Genomic DNA, 12,595 nt, shown 5'->3' with positions numbered 1-12,595 from the left:
ATTTCAATGTTCTTGTAATGTAAAGCAAATGTATAATTTATTAAATGAAATTCATTTCTATAATTTTCTTCTCTTTTGTTTTCAGTCCTCATTTTCATCTAAATTGTTTCTACCCTGCAAGTTTTTGATTGTTTACATTTTACTTTAACAGTTGTTGTGAGCAATGAATTAATTCATTTTTTTATTTTTTCAACAATGTTTTGTTTTAGTTTCACATTGGCTGCCTTTTTCTCCTATATTAACTTTTTTAACAATATATTTTCATTTGTTGGTTCTCACAAAATAGAGACACATTAATTCAATCAAAATTTTACAATGAATAGAGGGATGAAAGAAAGAGAGGACATTAACAGTGTCTCGAGGAAGCTTTTGCAAGAGAGAAATAAGTTAAAGGAGAACCTCAGAAAGCCGATTCATCAGCTCGAATGTAATATGGCCAAGCAGTCAAGAACCCCTCCTCCTGTTGTTGCCACTCCTATTTCCACCATTCCCAGTATGGGCAATAATAATGATATTGTTTTAACAAAGTCAAACTATGCCCTCTTCCTTTACGAACTCCTAAACAGTTAATAGATCCACTAGGTGTTTTTGAGCTTGGAGACAAGATGCTTAAGTGGTATGATAATCAAATTGGATGGGTTGCATGGATAGATACTGCCTACATTTAATTACTCATTATTTCGTCGGTTTCATTCTTATTTTGATTATATTTTGAGATTTGAAGTAATCTTAGTTATCTTCGTACTCGATTCTTATATGTGCCAATCATAAATTGTTACTGTGATTTTTTGTATTGGTGTGCCTATTACAAGTAACATAATAGAAATATCCATGCACCACAATGTTGTTTCAATTTTGCTTTTCTTTATGCTATTTTTTTGGTTTCCTTCTATCCCATTCTGATGAACACATAAATGCATTCATATGTGTATTGAAATTTACAATGCCCCATTACATTGGAAACATTATAAATTGCAATAAAATTATAGGAAGATAACATTTGTAGTCGATCAAAATACATTGGTATGAAACCTTAGATGCAATTAACAAATTTCTTTATTATATTTCAAAATCTATATCATCTGATTGAGAAAAAGAAAAAGAAAGAAATAACAGACTACAAATCATCCATTATTTTTGGTGTGCAAGTTTCCAATTCACTAGGGTTTTCTTAGGTACTTATCCTTGGCACAAAATTTCTCAATCCATTATGTCGTTCTATGACTTCTATAAGGATATTTGTAATATCATAATAGGATCAAAATCAACTTTAATCTGCAAGGCAATATACCAGTCTAGACGACAGCACTCCTTTTCTCAGACTGAAACTGAAACCGTTTGTACACTAAAAATCAGGTAAATCATCCTTCTCTTGAAATGTACATTTGTCTTCTCTACAAATGAAACTGCCTTCTTTTCTATAATTTAATTCAAAGACGTAAAATTATTTCCATCTCACTAAGTTATTCATTTATGAACATATCTTTACCTGTCAATAGCTTTATTTCAGGGCAATATGTACAATATTACATTCTTAGAATAAATTAAACGTATACTTACAAAAAATTATTATAGTTTGTTAATAACCTATACTACAATGTACATTTAGTTCTGACATTCCTCTCAAATTTAAAGAACTCAGCCCAAAATGTCATCTCCATCAGCTACCTCTAAATCTCTACAACAATCCACAATGGATACTTCCATAAGCTAATACATCCTACCTTTCCAAAACCACAACTTTGTCATCATTACTTTCATAATATCCCTCTTTCATAATATATTTTTAATTGATTCCATCCCTTCCATTTTGACGTGAACCATGTTTTCTAACATACACAAATATAGTTAATCATTTTGTAATTGATGCATTTTTTAATCATTGCAACATTTAATGGTTCTAAATTATTTAATTGCATACACTCCAAAACACTAAACTATATGTGAAGGAATAGTGAGATATATGTCTTAGTACCCCTTCACATTAAGTCCTCAATGTTGATATTATCTTTTTGTAGGAACTTACCCAAGACTGTGGCCCCACCCCATGTGCAATTCAATCTATCAATGTTGGGGATGATCTTCCTTCAGCATTACTCCAAGTTTTGTCATTCCAGAAAATGCAAGCTACCAAAGATGACACAAACAGATATAAACTAGTGTTGTTTGATAGCACATACATGCAGCTAGCAATTCTGCCTTCTAAGTATGTAGACGTGATAGATTTAGATGCTCTAAAATAGCCTTGATAGTTCTATTGACAAGTTATATTTGCAGATATATATGGAACACAAGGTAGGAAAGATACTATTTTTATTAAATACAATATCCTTCTTTGATATTCAATCGTTTCCATCTACAATCCATAGAAACTTAAACAAAACTATTTTTATTTTACAAGACTATTATAATACTTAGTTTATAGATCAAACAAAGTGACTGTTAATTCTTTGGTAAACCATACATGTTCAAAGAACAACAACCAAAAATTATGAGCCAAGAAACACCACCATCCTCTAAACGTTCCCTTCAGTTTGTTGTTGCATTACCATCCCTACAAAGTATGGCCTCAGATAATGTAATCCCTACCAAAACAAATGGACAATCAAAGGAAAAGTTACTGACAAACAACCAATACGATCATATAGTACACCTACTAAGAGAATGGGCACGTCTTCAACTTTGACATTATAGAAACTAAGGGTTGTGAAGTTAGGGTTACATGTTTTGATCAAATAGCTCAACTACACTCTGATCATGTGGAGGTATGTGCTCACTATGTCATTTCTAAAGGGTCCATTAAGGAGCAAAACACAAGATACAATAAATTAAACAGCCATTTAGAGATCATCCTATATGATGCTTCAATATTAAAATGTTGCACCCATGGTGATGATCCAACTCAAACCCACTCTCCTTTCACCCTAATTAACAAAGTAGTTCAACTAACTAATAATACATTGGTTGACATCATTCGTGTTGTTGTATATGTCAATGATGTCATTGCAATCCATAGGAATGATGCTAGTGAAACAAAGAAGCGAGTTGTTAAAATTAATGATCTCTCCAGTTCAACAATTGATGTCAATATGTGGGGTCCAGCATCAGATCAAAGAGGTCATGACTTAAAAAATATGTTAACCCCTTATGCTATTCTTATACTTGTTGTACACAATGCTCATGTAGGGTACTTTAATGGGAAGGTTATCAATATGATATCTGCAACAACATTACATATTAATCCTACTTTCCCATAGGCAAAACCACTCATGCTAAGAGGATGTCTTCCATTGCATTCTCATGATTTCTTTGCAGGATTTACTTAGATTGATGGAAAATATACTGGGATTACTATTGCATGAATCCATGAATGTATGAGTGTCAAACCAAAAATAATTCAAACCACTTTACTTATTGTTCTGGTATTTGTGAATGTAACAGATAAAAGTTTCTATTATGCAACTTGTCCACTGAAAGTAAATGGTAAACCTTGTAAAAAAAATGCACTCAATAGGTTGATGATTAATGGTTTTGTCCTAGATGTGAAATGACCATGGAAGAATGCAATTACAGTTACCTTTTACCAATGAAATTGCAAGATGCAATAGGAACTGTTTGGGCAACTACTTTTGATGAGGTGGGAACTGATTTGATAAAGAAAACTGCGAAATAAGTTTACACACTGCAAAATGATGCCACCACAGTACAAACACCTTGTGTTGTCATTAATACACTTGTTTCACATCGCTACTTGTTCACTCTGCTGGTTTCTACTGACACATACAATTTTGAACCTAAGATGAAGGTTACAATCAAGAAAATATGTTCCGTTGATTATAAAACTAAGTGTGATGCTTTACTTGCAAAGATTTCTCACCTCTCTGCATAGTCTTAGCCTTATACTAGACCTCTTGCCTAATTACAATACTTTCGTTTCATACAACACTTATTACATTTCAAATTTTACATATTTTATATTAGTACAATCCTATAGATAGTTGTACATTTGGATGTTTTTATAACCTTGTCGCTTTTCCTTTCAATCCTACATTATGTACACCTTTCTTTATATGTTGGAATAACTGTATTTACATATATGCTCGATTAATTTCTCTAAATGGCCAAGTACCTATATATATATATATATATATATATATATATATATATATATATATATATATATATATATATATATATATATATATATATATAATTTTTTTCTTACATGTATAACTGCTTGCATTAAATAGTTGAATGTTACTTCTTTGCAATACTTTCCTTTTGTCATGCTTATTAGTTTTTCACATCATATTATAATTAAAATTAGTCCATTTATGTACACATAGATATTATAATAGAAAATCCCTATTGACAATATGCATCTATGCTTACATATTTTTAAATGCATACAACCATGTGTATATTTACATCTGCAATCACATATTCAACGCTAAGAATGTGCATGTCTGCATATAGATAAATACATATGTACATGGACTTCTAAATATACAAGGTTTTAAACTCTTCTGGAAGTACTTGTCATTGCATTGCACAATGTGTTTGACTACATACGCATCTATGTTGGTTAGTTTCCTTGTTGAATAAATTTGATTTCCTTGAGATTTCTTCCATATATAAGTACTTATTGTTCATATTTTGGGAATACTTGAAAACATTAGTTAGCTTATGTACAATTACATATTTACATTTATGTAAAGATTACTTTTTTCTATTCCTTTTATTCATTGGAAATTTTCCTTCAATTACTTTCTTTCTCTATGATGCTTCTACAAAGTCACTGCACTTTTCTATTCCTTTCTTTCCTTGCATATTTTTCTTTAATTGCTCTCTTTCTCTATGATATAAACATAATTATGTATATTTATATATAGAAATTGCCATATATAGATATGTATATATAAGTATCTCTAAATAAATATATATACAAAATTTATACTTATATAAACATATAAATGTATTTATATATGTGCATATCTATCTCTACAGATATACACATATTTTTATTCATATGTGTATATACATGTGCATATTTATACTTACATTAGTATGTATATATAAACATATATCTATCCATATATACAGATCCATAATCACTTTCTTGAAATGCTCTCGCAGTAGGACCATACACTCAACAAACTAGTTACTATTAATTTGAACATTACAAAACAAAAACAATTCACGAGAAGTGAGGACTGAAAAACCAAACAGAAAAAAATTAAATATACACTTATTTTTATTCATATGTATTTATACATGTGCAAATTTATACATACATCTATATGTATGTATAAATATATATCCATAATCACTTTCTCCAAATGTTTTCGTAGCCAAAGTTATAAACAAAATATAAAAATGTATATATATACAAATATATATTTATAAATAGTTATATAGTACCAAAAGTAGAGGAAGTTTGTGCCATTCCATCAGAAGAATCCGTCATACCAATCGCTGAAGTAGATGCCACGGAAAAGGATTGCAGTGAGAGAAGGAAACAATGGAAGTGGGCTTGGTATTTGAGAAAAAGGTAGGCCTTAGCTAGTTAATTGTCAGAGAAAACAGGTCTGTTGTAAAGTTAAAAGTGACATAGTGATAATAATAATTTGGTAAACGGGTAGAATGAGTGGCTATGAATTGTGCAGGAGGAGCGTGTCGGCAAGGAAGATTTGAGGAAGAAGAGGGAGCAGGTGAAGTAGATAAAAATTGAATGAGTTTAAAAACCAACTAATTTAGAAGGAGTGACGTAATGAGGATAAAAGCAATCCATGTTCTTTCACATGCGTCTGCAGCTACTTAAAAGAATTTTTGATGTGGATAACCATGCTCTAATAATTAAAAGGATTTACTGAGTACATGAAGTTACTTTAGTTTGAAGGTTAGGACAATATGTTAATAAAAAAGAAATTATTTTTTTTTAGTAATTTGGTTTATTGGGATACATAATGAGTATATTATAATTTTGTGATCAAGGTAATTTGTTTTTATTCTCTTATGATATAAAAGATGCTATAAAATATATAAATTTTAGTCAATTTTATTATTATAGGATTGTTGTAATTGAATTATTAAAAGAGATTGAAGATTATACTAATATCATAAGGGTTATCTCACACCGTTCTAACTTTTTGATGTACAGTACAATTAGCTAAAACTATCCTCTAATAAATAAATTTAGTAAGTCTAAATTGGAACAAATTGGAAGTTGACTATTTTTTGTAGATGAATAATAGAGGAAGGGTACTAGTAGCTACCCACTCTAATTTGTACACCTTAAACTTTTAAATGGTGCATTGAATTTTGACCAATAAAAATTGTTCATGTTTATATGTAACTTAAGAGAATAATGATATTATTTTATCTTTTGGGTAGTTATGAAGAATGTAGAAGGATTAATTATGTGCACAATGGTCCAAAAGTGGTCATTTAGAGATGATGTCTTATATCTATTTATGCATGCCCCAATAATGTGCATTACCACCACCTAAAGAATTTGCACAACTAATCCAATATGTTTTCCTCTAATAATTGTTTTAACAAATACGTATGTACAATGTCTCAATAACTATGTTATATGGGCAGCAATAAACTTGCACAACTCCTATATTTAAATATTAAAACTTTAACTACTAGACATACAATTGGGTGGCTATTAGTACATGTGAAATAGTTTAAAGGACTTTGATTATCATGTATTCAATTTTATTTTTAAATAGTAATTTAGGACTAGATGAGTAAAGAGTGAATGGTTATTAGAACATGGACCATAACTGAACCCCTTCACCTCTGTAAGAAAATAATTGAAAACGTTAAATCCATTTTTTGTGATTATAATATGTTTCTATACTTGTGAATTGACAAGGAAAATGAGTACTACACATTTCAATTTTAAAGATTGACAAAAGAATTGGATTTACATTTCTCTTTTAAAAGAGAATTAATTACCATAGTATTCTTACAACATTAATTAATTACTATAATTTTAATGATTGGAAATTTAAAAATAAAAAATTAGAGACTAAACTCTAAATTAAAAAGAAACTTTCCATTATTATTATTTATAATAACAACTAGACAACGGATAATTTAAAATAAGTTTAAGAGTAAAATCTAAATCAAAAAGAAACTTTTGTATTGTTATTATTTACTAGAAATTGCACCTTAGTGTGCAATGGGTACGCCAAATAGGTATCTAGAAATAGAGATAGAGATGGAGATGAAGTGGATAAAAGAAGAAATATGGAGAGATAGAGATATAGAGGAAAAGTGATATTTATATAAAGGTCTAGGAAGAGGGAGATAGAGGATGTAAAAAAAGGGAGATGTGTCTAAAGGTAGGGGAAGAGGAAGATAGAGATAGAGATGTAGATAAAGAGAGAGAGAGAGGGAGAGGGGGGGAAATAAATATAGAGAGGTATAGAGGGAGATAGAGATAGAGAGATATAGAGGATGATGGAAAGGGAGAGATCTAGAGAGATATATAGATGGTCAAATAGAGTGACAGAGGGATATTAATATAAAGACATACATAGGGCAAGAAAGGGAGATAAAGATAGAGAAGTGATACAAGTAACAGATAGAGAGAGGTATAAAGAGAGAGAGGGAGGGAGAGAAAAAGCGGGGGAAATAGAGAGAGATAGAGATAGTGATGAGGAGGGAGAAATCAAGTGTGTGTGTATGAGCAAGAGGAAGAGATACTAATAGTGACAAAGAAGGAGATGGATATATAAATACATAAAGAGGGATTAGGAGAGATAGAATGAGATATAGAGAGAGATATAACTTGGGGGAGAGAGAGAGGGAAAGGGGGAGAGTGACAAATAGAGGAGGTGATAAATACAAGTAATAGAGAGAGGAAGAGAGAGAAGAGAGAGAGAAATAAAAGTACAAAATGTAATTATTGTGTAACAAATTAAATTTTAATAAAACAAACAAATTACAAGTTGTACTACTAATAAATTTTATTGTCATATCACAAAATGGACATACTCTCTTCCTAATTCTTCTAAATTTGTTTAGATGAATTTAAAATAGCATTATAGTTTCATATATATAAGATTAAATTAAATAATATTTAATATTTAATATTAAATAAGTATAATTATAATATTAATTACATATAAATTTATATATATTTGATAATTTTATAAAGAATATAATATACAATATCTATAATATTATTAAAAAAAATAATATTATTATTTAAAAAATAAATTTAATAATATACACTACATTAAATATAGTCATGATATAATATTTTTAAATATAATAATTCACATTATATAAAATATAAAATTTATATCAAACATTATACACAATAATAAATATTATTATAATATATGTATGAAATTTGTATTAAATAGATGCCATTTATGAGAGAAAAATACGATGGCATACGTGTGGGGGCTCGCGAGCGGTCGAGCTAGGGTTTTGATGCCCTATCTTGTGGGAGGCGGTGTTGTATGTGCAGCGGGGGAGGGAAGTGTAGGGCGTCGGGGGAGAGCAGTGGGCAGGGTTCAGTCGTGGGTGTGAGGGAAGTAGTGGTGGTCGTCGGGTGGGGTTTGGGCTGTGCGGGGGTGGGGTTCCGGATTGCTGTGGCCCGTGGATCTCTCGTGGGTCTGGGGGATTCAGCTGGCCTCTTCCTTCGATGGAGCTTGGGAGGGGTGGTGACTTGGGTGTCAAGCCTTCTTGAGGGGCCCTTAGGGTTGGGGGCCCTTGGCATTCTTTTGTAACCTTTTAATTCTTTCTGCGTTCTGATGTCGAGTATTGGTGGTAAGGCCTCGCAAGTTGCTCCTGCCATGGACTTTCATACTATGGTAGGCTCAAAACCCCCACTTCAGAGTATGAAGACTTTTAACAATAATATTTTCTCATCAAAATCAGGGTCTGGGAGTGCTGGTAGTTCTCACATTATGAAGATTAATGGTTGTCTGGAGAGATACAGTGAAAGGCCGAAGCTGGTTATTCCTCCTGAGATGATAGCTGAAGATGTCAAGTACTTTTCAAAACACTCGCTATATTGCAAATTTTTGGGAATGAGTGTATCCTTGCAGGTTTTGGAAAACTGGGTGCAAAGGACTTGGGCACCAGGAGGGGAAATGGAGATTATGTTGTTGGCAAACAACTATTTCATCATTACTTTAAACTGCATGGAGGATTGCAATAGGGTCTTTGAAGGAGGCCCGTATTTTTACAACCAGGTGGGGTTGTTCATCAAACCTTGGCATGCAAGGTTTAACCCTTCGGAGGAGCTCCCAAATAGGGTTCTGGTGTGGGTTTGTTTACCACGCTTTCCAGTGGAGTGTTGTTGGGAGGATGTGCTACAGATGTTGGCCGCACTGCTTGGGACGCCAGTGGGATCTTCAACACAAACCCTACGGAGGAAGGTAATGAACTTTGCGCATATCTATGTTGAAATTGATCTTAGTAAACCTTTTCCAGATGCTATAGATATGTGTGCGGGCTCTTACTCATCGGTTCAGCAGTTAGATTATGAGACTTTACCTTTTCAGTGTCGTCTATGTCATGAGTATGGTCATTTATAGTGTAAGTGCCCTAGATATAAATGAGTGGTGCGCCAACCTCAAGTGTCGGCCCAGAGTCAAGATAGGGCTGATAAAGGAAAAGCTACTATGTCGGTCAAGGTAGGGGGTGCTGATGGTTTTGTCTCAATTAAGACAAGGAACAGGAATCAAGGATAGAAGAGGTCCCTACAGGAGAGATAGGAGGAGGATACCTTTAACAGATTTGAGGCCTTAGATGACCTCAATCAATAGGAAGTGAATCCAGGGTTAACCCCCTTGGACCAAGGTGCTTCAGGGGGGGATCCAGAAAGAGTTATGGAGGATTTTACCTAGGCCTTGCAAGTGATTGGAAGCCAGCAAATGGAGATGGATTAGATAGTAGGGGTCCAGTTGGGACTCACTCCTCGTTTAGAGGTGAATTTGGTTTGGGGGGGGAGGGGTCTCCGATAGGTCTGAAATTGGAATAGGCTAGAACTAAAAGTAATAAGTCTTTTGTTCACCTAGGTCTTCATCAAAAAGATATTAAGAAAAGTGCTACGAAGAAGAACTCAAAGGTTGGTAGAAAAAAGGATTTAGATAAAATCAAATTGATGGGAGAGAATTTGGTTGATTTAGGGTCAATAAAGACTTTGGATTCTCACTTTTCCAATCCTCCTAAATGATTGTGCTTTCATGGAATGTGAGAGCCTTGAACAGCGGCCCTAGACAAAAAGTTGTTCGGGAATTGATTAGGAATCATTCATCTGATGTCTTGTTCTTGCAAGAAACTAAACTCTTGGTGGAGAGTATGATGGGTCTAGTGCCGAAGCTCTGGGGGTGAGGTGAGTGTCAGTGTATTAGGGCAGCTGGTTCCTCTAGAGGGGTGGCATGTCTTTAGAATCCTTCAAGGATTCACCCTGTCTGGTGGGTGGCTTCCAGATCTTCAGTATCCGAGGTTGCCTCTAGTCTTGAGACCAAAGATCTTATCTTGTTTACTAATATCTATGCCCTTACCAATTTTCAGGGCAAGTAGAACTTATGGTCTCATATTTCTTGTATGCGAAGGCTGGTCCCTTTTCATCCTTGGATTATGGCGAGAGATTTCAATGCTATCATTGAGTTGAGTGAGAAGAACGAGGGTGTCATGTGGTTGGATCCTTCTTCTTTTCTCTTTCGGGATAGTATATCTTCGCTACATCTGGTTGACATTAAGCCTGGTAATGGTTTGTTTACTTGGAGCAATAGGAGAGTGGGGGAGTATTGGATTGTAGAGAGGCTGGATCGATTTCCGGTTTCTAGTTCTTTGGTTGGTGGGGGGTGGTCCACAAGTTCTGATATTCTTGATTGGAGAGGGTCAAACCACTAGCCTATCAAGCTAGTTTCTTCTCCTGCTCAGGTTGCTCGCTCTCCTTCCTTCAAATTCCAACTTATGTGGCTTCGGGATCCTGCTTTGCAGGCTCTTATTGAGCAGTGGTGGAGGAAGGGGAGGCCAGCCTTTAGCACTGCTATGTATACTTTTTCCAAGCAGCTACAATTTATTAAGTTTCAGCTTAAATAGTGGAATAGGCACGGTTTTGGGAACATTTTTCATGCTAAGAAAGCTGCCCAAATGGTGTTAAATGGCATCACCAGTGAAATCAGAGAGCATGGTTTGCCTGAAGCCTTGCTTAGGGAGGAGGATAGGGCTGTCAAGGTTTTAGAGGAATGTGAGCTCAGGGAAGAAATTTACTGGAAACAGAGAGCTTGTATTGATTGGCTCCAAGCGGCAATAAGAACACTGCTTTCTTTTTCAATTCTGTGAAAGCAAGATGTCATAGAATCTCCATTCCCGCTCTGGTCAATGATAGAGGTGAGGTGTTATTATCCTTGCAGGAGATATCTAGAGAGGCTTTACAGTATTTTTGATCCCTCTTCAGTGAGGATTCTTAGGGGGAACTAGTGGAGGAGAACCAGGTTCTCGCTTGCATTCCTCCTCTTGTTACTAGGGAGATGAATGAGTAGCTTATGGGCCCTATTTTGTTGGAAGAACTCAAGAGGATTATTTTTCACATGGGGAAAGGCAAATCTCCTGGACCGGATGGGTTCCCGATTGAAACCTTTCAAGAGTTATGGGATATCATCAAACTAGACTTACTGGAAGTGGTCCAAGAGTTCCAGAGGAACAAATAGATGCTTTGGGCCTTGAATGCAACTTTCATTGTGCTAATCCCTAAGTGTGATGGGGTCGACAGGTTAGGCCAGTTTCATCCTATATCTCTCTACAATGTGATTTACAAGATCATCTCTAAGTTGATTGTAAAGAGGTTGAAGAAGTGTCTGGGGGATGTTATCTCAAAGAAATAGAGCAGGTTTGTGGAAGGGCATCAAATTCTAGATGGTGTGGTCATTGCTACAGAGACCATTCATTCTATGGCAACCTCTAAGGAAAAAGCTATGTTTATCAAGTTGGATATGGCTAAGGCTTACGATAGAGTTTGATGGTCCTTCCTCTAGAAGATCCTCAGGGCTTTTGGCTTTGTTGAGGATTGGATCCAATGGGTTATGAGTTGTGTTACGTCCACCTCTTTCTCAGTGCTAATCAATGGTGATCATACTGAGTTGTTTGGTGCATCTAGGGGTCTCCGCTAGGGGGACCCCCTCTCCCCTTATTCATTCTCCTAGCTGAGGGCCTGGGGAGGCTAATTAAGCATAATGTGGGTCTGGGTAGTATTCAGGGGTGGAGTTGGGGTAATGATTTGCAGCCGCAGTCTCATTTGCAGTTTGTTGATGACACAGCCTTGATGGGACTTGCTAGGATTACAGAAGCTACTAATCTGCGTAAGGTTTTGGATGTTTATCTAGCAGCCTCAGGTCAGTTGTAAATAAAGATAAATCTTCTATCCTTTTCTTCAACACTCCTGGAACTATTCAAAGGAGGATTTCTCTTATCTTGAGAGTCCAAGTGGGCACTTTGCCCTTGACTTATTTGGTTATTCCTATTTCTCCTGGTAACCCTCCTCGGGAGTCATGGCAAGGTATCTTGGATAAATTTTGCTTGAAGGTTGAAAATTGGACTCACAGATGGTTATCAT

Source organism: Cryptomeria japonica, chromosome 9 (genome assembly GCF_030272615.1).
Source record: "Cryptomeria japonica chromosome 9, Sugi_1.0, whole genome shotgun sequence".
NCBI lineage: Eukaryota > Viridiplantae > Streptophyta > Pinopsida > Cupressales > Cupressaceae > Cryptomeria > Cryptomeria japonica.
Note: the sequence above shows the minus strand (reverse complement) of the source record.